Here is a 13422-nt window from a genome sequence, read left to right as displayed (position 1 = left end):
CACTGCGCATGAAGAAATGACCACCTCCAACGTTTGGTTTATGTTTTATAAGCATTTTTAATTTTATTGCTTAAATCGCATTTTCTCGGCGAGCTGAGCACTTTTTCTGAATTGTGCCGCTCCCGTCACTCTGGTTAGGTTGGCATCGAAAAAAACGCTCTCGGGTGCTTTAGAGTGCCGAGTTTATCACTGCGCATGAAGAAATGACCACCTCCAACGTTTGGTTTATGTTTTATAAGCATTTTTAATTTTATTGCTTAAATCGCATTTTCTCGGCGAGCTGAGCGCTTTTTCTGAATTGTGCCGCTCCCGTCACTCTGGTTAGGTTGGCATCGAAAAAAACGCTCTCGGGTGCTTTAGAGTGCCGAGTTATTCACTGCGCATGAAGAAATGACCACCTCCAACGTTTGGTTTATGTTTAATAAGCATTTTTAATTTTATTGCTTAAATCGCATTTTCTCGGCGAGCTGAGCGCTTTTTCTGAATTGTGCCGCTCCCGTCACTCTGGTTAGGTTGGCATCGAAAAAAACGCTCTCGGGTGCTTTAGAGTGCCGAGTTATTCACTGCGCATGAAGAAATGACCACCTCCAACGTTTGGTTTATGTTTAATAAGCATTTTTAATTTTATTGCTTAAATCGCATTTTCTCGGCGAGCTGAGCACTTTTTCTGAATTGTGCCGCTCCCGTCACTCTGGTTAGGTTGGCATCGAAAAAAACGCTCTCGGGTGCTTTAGAGTGCCGAGTTTATTACTGCGCATTAAGAAATGACCACCTCCAACGTTTGGTTTATGTTTTATAAGCATTTTTAATTTTATTGCTTAAATCGCATTTTCTCGGCGAGCTGAGCGCTTTTTCTGAATTGTGCCGCTCCCGTCACTCTGGTTAGGTTGGCATCGAAAAAAAACGCTCTCGGGTGCTTTAGAGTGCCGAGTTATTCACTGCGCATGAAGAAAAGACCACCTCCAACGTTTGGTTTATGTTTAATAAGCATTTTTAATTTTATTGCTTAAATCGCATTTTCTCGGCGAGCTGAGCACTTTTTCTGAATTGTGCCGCTCCCGTCACTCTGGTTAGGTTGGCATCGAAAAAAACGCTCTCGGGTGCTTTACAGTGCCGAGTTTATTACTGCGCATTAAGAAATGACCACCTCCAACGTTTGGTTTATGTTTTATAAGCATTTTTAATTTTATTGCTTAAATCGCATTTTCTCGGCGAGCTGAGCACTTTTTCTGAATTGTGCCGCTCCCGTCACTCTGGTTAGGTTGGCATCGAAAAAAACGCTCTCGGGTGCTTTAGAGTGCCGAGTTATTCACTGCGCACGAAGAAATGACCACCTCCAACGTTTGGTTTATGTTTTATAAGCATTTTTAATTTTATTGCTTAAATCGCATTTTCTCGGCGAGCTGAGCACTTTTTCTGAATTGTGCCGCTCCCGTCACTCTGGTTAGGTTGGCATCGAAAAAAACGCTCTCGGGTGCTTTAGAGTGCCGAGTTTATCACTGCGCATGAAGAAATGACCACCTCCAACGTTTGGTTTATGTTTTATAAGCATTTTTAATTTTATTGCTTAAATCGCATTTTCTCGGCGAGCTGAGCGCTTTTTCTGAATTGTGCCGCTCCCGTCACTCTGGTTAGGTTGGCATCGAAAAAAACGCTCTCGGGTGCTTTAGAGTGCCGAGTTTATTACTGCGCATTAAGAAATGACCACCTCCAACGTTTGGTTTATGTTTTATAAGCATTTTTAATTTTATTGCTTAAATCGCATTTTCTCGGCGAGCTGAGCGCTTTTTCTGAATTGTGCCGCTCCCGTCACTCTGGTTAGGTTGGCATCGAAAAAAACGCTCTCGGGTGCTTTAGAGTGCCGAGTTTATTACTGCGCATTAAGAAATGACCACCTCCAACGTTTGGTTTATGTTTTATAAGCATTTTTAATTTTATTGCTTAAATCGCATTTTCTCGGCGAGCTGAGCACTTTTTCTGAATTGTGCCGCTCCCGTCACTCTGGTTAGGTTGGCATCGAAAAAAACGCTCTCGGGTGCTTTAGAGTGCCGAGTTATTCACTGCGCATGAAGAAATGACCACCTCCAACGTTTGGTTTATGTTTTATAAGCATTTTTAATTTTATTGCTTAAATCGCATTTTCTCGGCGAGCTGAGCACTTTTTCTGAATTGTGCCGCTCCCGTCACTCTGGTTAGGTTGGCATCGAAAAAAACGCGCTCGGGTGCTTCAGAGTGCCGAGTTTATCACTGCGCATGAAGAAATGACCACCTCCAACGTTTGGTTTATGTTTTATAAGCATTTTTAATTTTATTGCTTAAATCGCATTTTCTCGGCGAGCTGAGCGCTTTTTCTGAATTGTGCCGCTCCCGTCACTCTGGTTAGGTTGGCATCGAAAAAAACGCTCTCGGGTGCTTTAGAGTGCCGAGTTATTCACTGCGCATGAAGAAATGACCACCTCCAACGTTTGGTTTATGTTTAATAAGCATTTTTAATTTTATTGCTTAAATCGCATTTTCTCGGCGAGCTGGGCGCTTTTTCTGAATTGTGCCGCTCCCGTCACTCTGGTTAGGTTGGCATCGAAAAAAACGCTCTCGGGTGCTTTAGACTGCCGAGTTATTCACTGCGCATGAAGAAATGACCACCTCCAACGTTTGGTTTATGTTTAATAAGCATTTTTAATTTTATTGCTTAAATCGCATTTTCTCGGCGAGCTGAGCACTTTTTCTGAATTGTGCCGCTCCCGTCACTCTGGTTAGGTTGGCATCGAAAAAAACGCTCTCGGGTGCTTTAGAGTGCCGAGTTTATTACTGCGCATTAAGAAATGACCACCTCCAACGTTTGGTTTATGTTTTATAAGCATTTTTAATTTTATTGCTTAAATCGCATTTTCTCGGCGAGCTGAGCACTTTTTCTGAATTGTGCCGCTCCCGTCACTCTGGTTAGGTTGGCATCGAAAAAAAGGCTCTCGGGTGCTTTAGAGTGCCGAGTTATTCACTGCGCACGAAGAAATGACCACCTCCAACGTTTGGTTTATGTTTTATAAGCATTTTTAAATGTATTGCTTAAATCGCATTTTCTCGGCGAGCTGAGCGCTTTTTCTGAATTGTGCCGCTCCCGTCACTCTGGTTAGGTTGGCATCGAAAAAAACGCTCTCGGGTGCTTTAGAGTGCCGAGTTATTCACTGCGCATGAAGAAATGACCACCTCCAACGTTTGGTTTATGTTTTATAAGCATTTTTAGTTTTATTGCTTAAATCGCATTTTCTCGGCGAGCTGAGCACTTTTTCTGAATTGTGCCGCTCCCGTCACTCTGGTTAGGTTGGCATCGAAAAAAACGCTCTCGGGTGCTTTAGAGTGCCAAGTTTATTACTGCGCATTAAGAAATGACCACCTCCAACGTTTGGTTTATGTTTTATAAGCATTTTTAATTTTATTGCTTAAATCGCATTTTCTCGGCGAGCTGAGCACTTTTTCTGAATTGTGCCGCTCCCGTCACTCTGGTTAGGTTGGCATCGAAAAAAACGCTCTCGGGTGCTTTAGAGTGCCGAGTTATTCACTGCGCATGAAGAAATGACCACCTCCAACGTTTGGTTTATGTTTTATAAGCATTTTTAATTTTATTGCTTAAATCGCATTTTCTCGGCGAGCTGAGCGCTTTTTCTGAATTGTGCCGCTCCCGTCACTCTGGTTAGGTTGGCATCGAAAAAAACGCTCTCGGGTGCTTTAGAGTCCCGAGTTATTCACTGCGCATGAAGAAATGACCACCTCCAACGTTTGGTTTATGTTTAATAAGCATTTTTAATTTTATTGCTTAAATCGCATTTTCTCGGCGAGCTGAGCACTTTTTCTGAATTGTGCCGCTCCCGTCACTCTGGTTAGGTTGGCATCGAAAAAAACGCTCTCGGGTGCTTTAGAGTGCCGAGTTTATTACTGCGCATTAAGAAATGACCACCTCCAACGTTTGGTTTATGTTTTATAAGCATTTTTAATTTTATTGCTTAAATCGCATTTTCTCGGCGAGCTGAGCACTTTTTCTGAATTGTGCCGCTCCCGTCACTCTGGTTAGGTTGGCATCAAAAAAAACGCTCTCGGGTGCTTTAGAGTGCCGAGTTATTCACTGCGCACGAAGAAATGACCACCTCCAACGTTTGGTTTATGTTTTATAAGCATTTTTAATTTTATTGCTTAAATCGCATTTTCTCGGCGAGCTGAGCACTTTTTCTGAATTGTGCCGCTCCCGTCACTCTGGTTAGGTTGGCATCGAAAAAAACGCTCTCGGGTGCTTTAGAGTGCCGAGTTTATCACTGCGCATGAAGAAATGACCACCTCCAACGTTTGGTTTATGTTTTATAAGCATTTTTAATTTTATTGCTTAAATCGCATTTTCTCGGCGAGCTGAGCGCTTTTTCTGAATTGTGCCGCTCCCGTCACTCTGGTTAGGTTGGCATCGAAAAAAACGCTCTCGGGTGCTTTAGAGTGCCGAGTTATTCACTGCGCATGGAGAAATGACCACCTCCAACGTTTGGTTTATGTTTAATAAGCATTTTTAATTTTATTGCTTAAATCGCATTTTCTCGGCGAGCTGAGCGCTTTTTCTGAATTGTGCCGCTCCCGTCACTCTGGTTAGGTTGGCATCGAAAAAAACGCTCTCGGGTGCTTTAGAGTGCCGAGTTATTCACTGCGCATGAAGAAATGACCACCTCCAACGTTTGGTTTATGTTTAATAAGCATTTTTAATTTTATTGCTTAAATCGCATTTTCTCGGCGAGCTGAGCACTTTTTCTGAATTGTGCCGCTCCCGTCACTCTGGTTAGGTTGGCATCGAAAAAAACGCTCTCGGGTGCTTTAGAGTGCCGACTTTATCACTGCGCATGAAGAAATGACCACCTCCAACGTTTGGTTTATGTTTTATAAGCATTTTTAATTTTATTGCTTAAATCGCATTTTCTCGGCGAGCTGAGCACTTTTTCTGAATTGTGCCGCTCCCGTCACTCTGGTTAGGTTGGCATCGAAAAAAACGCTCTCGGGTGCTTTAGAGTGCCGAGTTATTCACTGCGCATGAAGAAATGACCACCTCCAACGTTTGGTTTATGTTTAATAAGCATTTTTAATTTTATTGCTTAAATCGCATTTTCTCGGCGAGCTGAGCACTTTTTCTGAATTGTGCCGCTCCCGTCACTCTGGTTAGGTTGGCATCGAAAAAAACGCTCTCGGGTGCTTTAGAGTGCCGAGTTTATTACTGCGCATTAAGAAATGACCACCTCCAACGTTTGGTTTATGTTTTATAAGCATTTTTAATTTTATTGCTTAAATCGCATTTTCTCGGCGAGCTGAGCACTTTTTCTGAATTGTGCCGCTCCCGTCACTCTGGTTAGGTTGGCATCGAAAAAAACGCTCTCGGGTGCTTTAGAGTGCCGAGTTATTCACTGCGCACGAAGAAATGACCACCTCCAACGTTTGGTTTATGTTTTATAAGCATTTTTAATTTTATTGCTTAAATCGCATTTTCTCGGCGAGCTGAGCGCTTTTTCTGAATTGTGCCGCTCCCGTCACTCTGGTTAGGTTGGCATCGAAAAAAACGCTATCGGGTGCTTTAGAGTGCCGAGTTTATTACTGCGCATTAAGAAATGACCACCTCCAACGTTTGGTTTATGTTTTATAAGCATTTTTAATTTTATTGCTTAAATCGCATTTTCTCGGCGAGCTGAGCACTTTTTCTGAATTGTGCCGCTCCCGTCACTCTGGTTAGGTTGGCATCGAAAAAAACGCTCTAGGGTGCTTTAGAGTGCCGAGTTTATTACTGCGCATTAAGAAATGACCACCTCCAACGTTTGGTTTATGTTTTATAAGCATTTTTAATTTTATTGCTTAAATCGCATTTTCTCGGCGAGCTGAGCACTTTTTCTGAATTGTGCCGCTCCCGTCACTCTGGTTAGGTTGGCATCGAAAAAAACGCTCTCGGGTGCTTTAGAGTGCCGAGTTATTCACTGCGCATGAAGAAATGACCACCTCCAACGTTTGGTTTATGTTTAATAAGCATTTTTAATTTTATTGCTTGAATCGCATTTTCTCGGCGAGCTGAGCACTTTTTCTGAATTGTGCCGCTCCCGTCACTCTGGTTAGGTTGGCATCGAAAAAAACGCTCTCGGGTGCTTTAGAGTGCCGAGTTTATCACTGCGCATGAAGAAATGACCACCTCCAACGTTTGGTTTATGTTTTATAAGCATTTTTAATTTTATTGCTTGAATCGCATTTTCTCGGCGAGCTGAGCGCTTTTTCTGAATTGTGCCTCTCCCGTCACTCTGGTTAGGTTGGCATCGAAAAAAACGCTCTCGGGTGCTCTAGAGTGCCGAGTTATTCACTGCGCATGAAGAAATGACCACCTCCAACGTTTGGTTTATGTTTAATAAGCATTTTTAATTTTATTGCTTAAATCGCATTTTCTCGGCGAGCTGAGCGCTTTTTCTGAATTGTGCCGCTCCCGTCACTCTGGTTAGGTTGGCATCGAAAAAAACGCTCTCGGGTGCTTTAGAGTGCCGAGTTATTCACTGCGCATGAAGAAATGACCACCTCCAACGTTTGGTTTATGTTTAATAAGCATTTTTAATTTTATTGCTTGAATCGCATTTTCTCGGCGAGCTGAGCACTTTTTCTGAATTGTGCCGCTCCCGTCACTCTGGTTAGGTTGGCATCGAAAAAAACGCTCTCGGGTGCTTTAGAGTGCCGAGTTTATCACTGCGCATGAAGAAATGACCACCTCCAACGTTTGGTTTATGTTTTATAAGCATTTTTAATTTTATTGCTTGAATCGCATTTTCTCGGCGAGCTGAGCGCTTTTTCTGAATTGTGCCTCTCCCGTCACTCTGGTTAGGTTGGCATCGAAAAAAACGCTCTCGGGTGCTCTAGAGTGCCGAGTTATTCACTGCGCATGAAGAAATGACCACCTCCAACGTTTGGTTTATGTTTAATAAGCATTTTTAATTTTATTGCTTAAATCGCATTTTCTCGGCGAGCTGAGCGCTTTTTCTGAATTGTGCCGCTCCCGTCACTCTGGTTAGGTTGGCATCGAAAAAAACGCTCTCGGGTGCTTTAGAGTGCCGAGTTATTCACTGCGCATGAAGAAATGACATCCTCCAACGTTTGGTTTATGTTTAATAAGCATTTTTAATTTTATTGCTTAAATCGCATTTTCTCGGCGAGCTGAGCACTTTTTCTGAATTCTGCCGCTCCCGTCACTCTGGTTAGGTTGGCATCGAAAAAAACGCTCTCGGGTGCTTTAGAGTGCCGAGTTTATTACTGCGCATTAAGAAATGACCACCTCCAACGTTTGGTTTATGTTTTATAAGCATTTTTAATTTTATTGCTTAAATCGCATTTTCTCGGCGAGCTGAGCGCTTTTTCTGAATTGTGCCGCTCCCGTCACTCTGGTTAGGTTGGCATCGAAAAAAACGCTCTCGGGTGCTTTAGAGTGCCGAGTTTATTACTGCGCATTAAGAAATGACCACCTCCAACGTTTGGTTTATGTTTTATAAGCATTTTTAATTTTATTGCTTAAATCGCATTTTCTCGGCGAGCTGAGCACTTTTTCTGAATTGTGCCGCTCCCGTCACTCTGGTTAGGTTGGCATCGAAAAAAACGCTCACGGGTGCTTTAGAGTGCCGAGTTTATTACTGCGCATTAAGAAATGACCACCTCCAACGTTTGGTTTATGTTTTATAAGCATTTTTAATTTTATTGCTTAAATCGCATTTTCTCGGCGAGCTGAGCACTTTTTCTGAATTGTGCCGCTCCCGTCACTCTGGTTAGGTTGGCATCGAAAAAAACGCTCTCGGGTGCTTTAGAGTGCCGAGTTATTCACTGCGCATGAAGAAATGACCACCTCCAACGTTTGGTTTATGTTTTATAAGCATTTTTAATTTTATTGCTTAAATCGCATTTTCTCGGCGAGCTGAGCGCTTTTTCTGAATTGTGCCGCTCCCGTCACTCTGGTTAGGTTGGCATCGAAAAAAACGCTCTCGGGTGCTTTAGAGTGCCGAGTTTATCACTGCGCATGAAGAAATGACCACCTCCAACGTTTGGTTTATGTTTTATAAGCATTTTTAATTTTATTGCTTAAATCGCATTTTCTCGGCGAGCTGAGCGCTTTTTCTGAATTGTGCCGCTCCCGTCACTCTGGTTAGGTTGGCATCGAAAAAAACGCTCTCGGGTGCTTTAGAGTGCCGAGTTTATCACTGCGCATGAAGAAATGACCACCTCCAACGTTTGGTTTATGTTTTATAAGCATTTTTAATTTTATTGCTTAAATCGCATTTTCTCGGCGAGCTGGGCGCTTTTTCTGAATTGTGCCGCTCCCGTAACTCTGGTTAGGTTGGCATAGAAAAAAACGCTCTCGGGTGCTTTAGAGTGCCGAGTTTATCACTGCGCATGAAGAAATGACCACTTCCAACGTTTGGTTTATGTTTTATAAGCATTTTTAATTTTATTGCTTAAATCGCATTTTCTCGGCGAGCTGAGCACTTTTTCTGAATTGTGCCGCTCCCGTCACTCTGGTTAGGTTGGCATCGAAAAAAACGCTCTCGGGTGCTTTAGAGTGCCGAGTTTATTACTGCGCATTAAGAAATGACCACCTCCAACGTTTGGTTTATGTTTTATAAGCATTTTTAATTTTATTGCTTAAATCGCATTTTCTCGGCGAGCTGAGCACTTTTTCTGAATTGTGCCGCTCCCGTCACTCTGGTTAGGTTGGCATCGAAAAAAACGCTCTCGGGTGCTTTAGAGTGCCGAGTTATTCACTGCGCATGAAGAAATGACCATCTCCAACGTTTGGTTTATGTTTTATAAGCATTTTTAATTTTATTGCTTAAATCGCATTTTCTCGGCGAGCTGAGCACTTTTTCTGAATTGTGCCGCTCCCGTCACTCTGGTTAGGTTGGCATCGAAAAAAACGCTCTCGGGTGCTTTAGAGTGCCGAGTTTATCACTGCGCATGAAGAAATGACCACCTCCAACGTTTGGTTTATGTTTTATAAGCATTTTTAATTTTATTGCTTAAATCGCATTTTCTCGGCGAGCTGAGCGCTTTTTCTGAATTGTGCCGCTCCCGTCACTCTGGTTAGGTTGGCATCGAAAAAAACGCTCTCGGGTGCTTTAGAGTGCCGAGTTATTCACTGCGCATGAAGAAATGACCACCTCCAACGTTTGGTTTATGTTTAATAAGCATTTTTAATTTTATTGCTTAAATCACATTTTCTCGGCGAGCTGAGCACTTTTTCTGAATTGTGCCGCTCCCGTCACTCTGGTTAGGTTGGCATCGAAAAAAACGCTCTCGGGTGCTTTAGAGTGCCGAGTTTATTACTGCGCATTAAGAAATGACCACCTCCAACGTTTGGTTTATGTTTTATAAGCATTTTTAATTTTATTGCTTAAATCGCATTTTCTCGGCGAGCTGAGCACTTTTTCTGAATTGTGCCGCTCCCGTCACTCTGGTTAGGTTGGCATCGAAAAAAACGCTCTCGGGTGCTTTAGAGTGCCGAGTTTATCACTGCGCATGAAGAAATGACCACCTCCAACGTTTGGTTTATGTTTTATAAGCATTTTTAATTTTATTGCTTAAATCGCATTTTCTCGGCGAGCTGAGCGCTTTTTCTGAATTGTGCCGCTCCTGTCACTCTGGTTAGGTTGGCATCGAAAAAAACGCTCTCGGGTGCTTTAGAGTGACGAGTTTATCACTGCGCATGAAGAAATGACCACCTCCAACGTTTGGTTTATGTTTTATAAGCATTTTTAATTTTATTGCTTAAATCGCATTTTCTCGGCGAGCTGAGCGCTTTTTCTGAATTGTGCCGCTCCCGTAACTCTGGTTAGGTTGGCATCGAAAAAAACGCTCTCGGGTGCTTTAGAGTGCCGAGTTTATCACTGCGCATGAAGAAATGACCACTTCCAACGTTTGGTTTATGTTTTATAAGCATTTTTAATTTTATTGCTTAAATCGCATTTTCTCGGCGAGCTGAGCACTTTTTCTGAATTGTGCCGCTCCCGTCACTCTGGTTAGGTTGGCATCGAAAAAAACGCTCTCGGGTGCTTTAGAGTGCCGAGTTTATTACTGCGCATTAAGAAATGACCACCTCCAACGTTTGGTTTATGTTTTATAAGCATTTTTAATTTTATTGCTTAAATCGCATTTTCTCGGCGAGCTGAGCACTTTTTCTGAATTGTGCCGCTCCCGTCACTCTGGTTAGGTTGGCATCGAAAAAAACGCTCTCGGGTGCTTTAGAGTGCCGAGTTATTCACTGCGCATGAAGAAATGACCACCTCCAACGTTTGGTTTATGTTTTATAAGCATTTTTAATTTTATTGCTTAAATCGCATTTTCTCGGCGAGCTGAGCACTTTTTCTGAATTGTGCCGCTCCCTTCAGTCTGGTTAGGTTGGCATCGAAAAAAACGCTCTCGGGTGCTTTAGAGTGCCGAGTTTATCACTGCGCATGAAGAAATGACCACCTCCAACGTTTGGTTTATGTTTTATAAGCATTTTTAATTTTATTGCTTAAATCGCATTTTCTCGGCGAGCTGAGCGCTTTTTCTGAATTGTGCCGCTCCCGTCACTCTGGTTAGGCTGGCATCGAAAAAAACGCTCTCGGGTGCTTTAGAGTGCCGAGTTATTCACTGCGCATGAAGAAATGACCACCTCCAACGCTTGGTTTATGTTTAATAAGCATTTTTAATTTTATTGCTTAAATCGCATTTTCTCGGCGAGCTGAGCGCTTTTTCTGAATTGTGCCGCTCCCGTCACTCTGGTTAGGTTGGCATCGAAAAAAACGCTCTCGGGTGCTTTAGAGTGCCGAGTTATTCACTGCGCATGAAGAAATGACCACCTCCAACGTTTGGTTTATGTTTTATAAGCATTTTTAATTTTATTGCTTAAATCGCATTTTCTCGGCGAGCTGAGCACTTTTTCTGAATTGTGCCACTCCCGTCACTCTGGTTAGGTTGGCATCGAAAAAAAACGCTCTCGGGTGCTTTAGAGTGCCGAGTTTATCACTGCGCATGAAGAAATGACCACCTCCAACGTTTGGTTTATGTTTTATAAGCATTTTTAATTTTATTGCTTAAATCGCATTTTCTCGGCGAGCTGAGCGCTTTTTCTGAATTGTGCCGCTCCCGTCACTCTGGTTAGGTTGGCATCGAAAAAAACGCTCTCGGGTGCTTTAGAGTGCCGAGTTATTCACTGCGCATGAAGAAATGACCACCTCCAACGTTTGGTTTATGTTTAATAAGCATTTTTAATTTTATTGCTTAAATCGCATTTTCTCGGCGAGCTGAGCGCTTTTTCTCAATTGTGCCGCTCCCGTCACTCTGGTTAGGTTGGCATCGAAAAAAACGCTCTCGGGTGCTTTAGAGTGCCGAGTTTATCACTGCGCATGAAGAAATGACCACCTCCAACGTTTGGTTTATGTTTTATAAGCATTTTTAATTTTATTGCTTAAATCGCATTTTCTCGGCGAGCTGAGCACTTTTTCTGAATTGTGCCGCTCCCGTCACTCTGGTTAGGTTGGCATCGAAAAAAACGCTCTCGGGTGCTTTAGAGTGCCGAGTTTATCACTGCGCATGAAGAAATGACCACCTCCAACGTTTGGTTTATGTTTAATAAGCATTTTTAATTTTATTGCTTAAATCGCATTTTCTCGGCGAGCTGAGCGCTTTTTCTGAATTGTGCCGCTCCCGTCACTCTGGTTAGGTTGGCATCGAAAAAAACGCTCTCGGGTGCTTTAGAGTGCCGAGTTTGTAACTGCGCATGAAGAAATGACCACATCCAACGTTTGGTTTATGTTTTATAAGCATTTTTAATTTTATTGCTTAAATCGCATTTTCTCGGCGAGCTGAGCGCTTTTTCTGAATTGTGCCGCTCCCGTCACTCTGGTTAGGTTGGCATCGAAAAAAACGCTCTCGGGTGCTTTAGAGTGCCGAGTTTATCACTGCGCATGAAGAAATGACCACCTCCAACGTTTGGTTTATGTTTTATAAGCATTTTTAATTTTATTGCTTAAATCGCATTTTCTCGGCGAGCTGAGCGCTTTTTCTGAATTGTGCCGCTCCCGTCACTCTGGTTAGGTTGGCATCGAAAAAAACGCTCTCGGGTGCTTTAGAGTGCCGAGTTTATCACTGCACATGAAGAAATGACCACCTCCAACGTTTGGTTTATGTTTTATAAGCATTTTTAATTTTATTGCTTAAATCGCATTTTCTCGGCGAGCTGAGCACTTTTTCTGAATTGTGCCGCTCCCGTCACTCTGGTTAGGTTGGCATCGAAAAAAACGCTCACGGGTGCTTTAGAGTGCCGAGTTTATTACTGCGCATTAAGAAATGACCACCTCCAACGTTTGGTTTATGTTTTATAAGCATTTTTAATTTTATTGCTTAAATCGCATTTTCTCGGCGAGCTGAGCACTTTTTCTGAATTGTGCCGCTCCCGTCACTCTGGTTAGGTTGGCATCGAAAAAAACGCTCTCGGGTGCTTTAGAGTGCCGAGTTATTCACTGCGCATGAAGAAATGACCACCTCCAACGTTTGGTTTATGTTTTATAAGCATTTTTAATTTTATTGCTTAAATCGCATTTTCTCGGCGAGCTGAGCACTTTTTCTGAATTGTGCCGCTCCCGTCACTCTGGTTAGGTTGGCATCGAAAAAAACGCTCACGGGTGCTTTAGAGTGCCGAGTTTATTACTGCGCATTAAGAAATGACCACCTCCAACGTTTGGTTTATGTTTTATAAGCATTTTTATTTTTATTGCTTAAATCGCATTTTCTCGGCGAGCTGAGCACTTTTTCTGAATTGTGCCGCTCCCGTCACTCTGGTTAGGTTGGCATCGAAAAAAACGCTCTCGGGTGCTTTAGAGTGCCGAGTTATTCACTGCGCATGAAGAAATGACCACCTCCAACGTTTGGTTTATGTTTTATAAGCATTTTTAGTTTTATTGCTTAAATCGCATTTTCTCGGCGAGCTGAGCACTTTTTCTGAATTGTGCCGCTCCCGTCACTCTGGTTAGGTTGGCATCGAAAAAAACCCTCTCGGGTGCTTTAGAGTGCCGAGTTTATCACTGCGCATGAAGAAATGACCACCTCCAACGTTTGGTTTATGTTTTATAAGCATTTTTAATTTTATTGCTTAAATCGCATTTTCTCGGCGAGCTGAGCACTTTTTCTGAATTGTGCCGCTCCCGTCACTCTGGTTAGGTTGGCATCGAAAAAAACGCTCACGGGTGCTTTAGAGTGCCGAGTTTATTACTGCGCATTAAGAAATGACCACCTCCAACGTTTGGTTTATGTTTTATAAGCATTTTTAATTTTATTGCTTAAATCGCATTTTCTCGGCGAGCTGAGCACTTTTTCTGAATTGTGCCGCTCCCGTCACTCTGGTTAGGTTGG

Source organism: Syngnathus typhle, unplaced genomic scaffold (genome assembly GCF_033458585.1).
Source record: "Syngnathus typhle isolate RoL2023-S1 ecotype Sweden unplaced genomic scaffold, RoL_Styp_1.0 HiC_scaffold_38, whole genome shotgun sequence".
Taxonomy (NCBI): Eukaryota; Metazoa; Chordata; class Actinopteri; order Syngnathiformes; family Syngnathidae; genus Syngnathus; species Syngnathus typhle.
Note: the sequence above shows the minus strand (reverse complement) of the source record.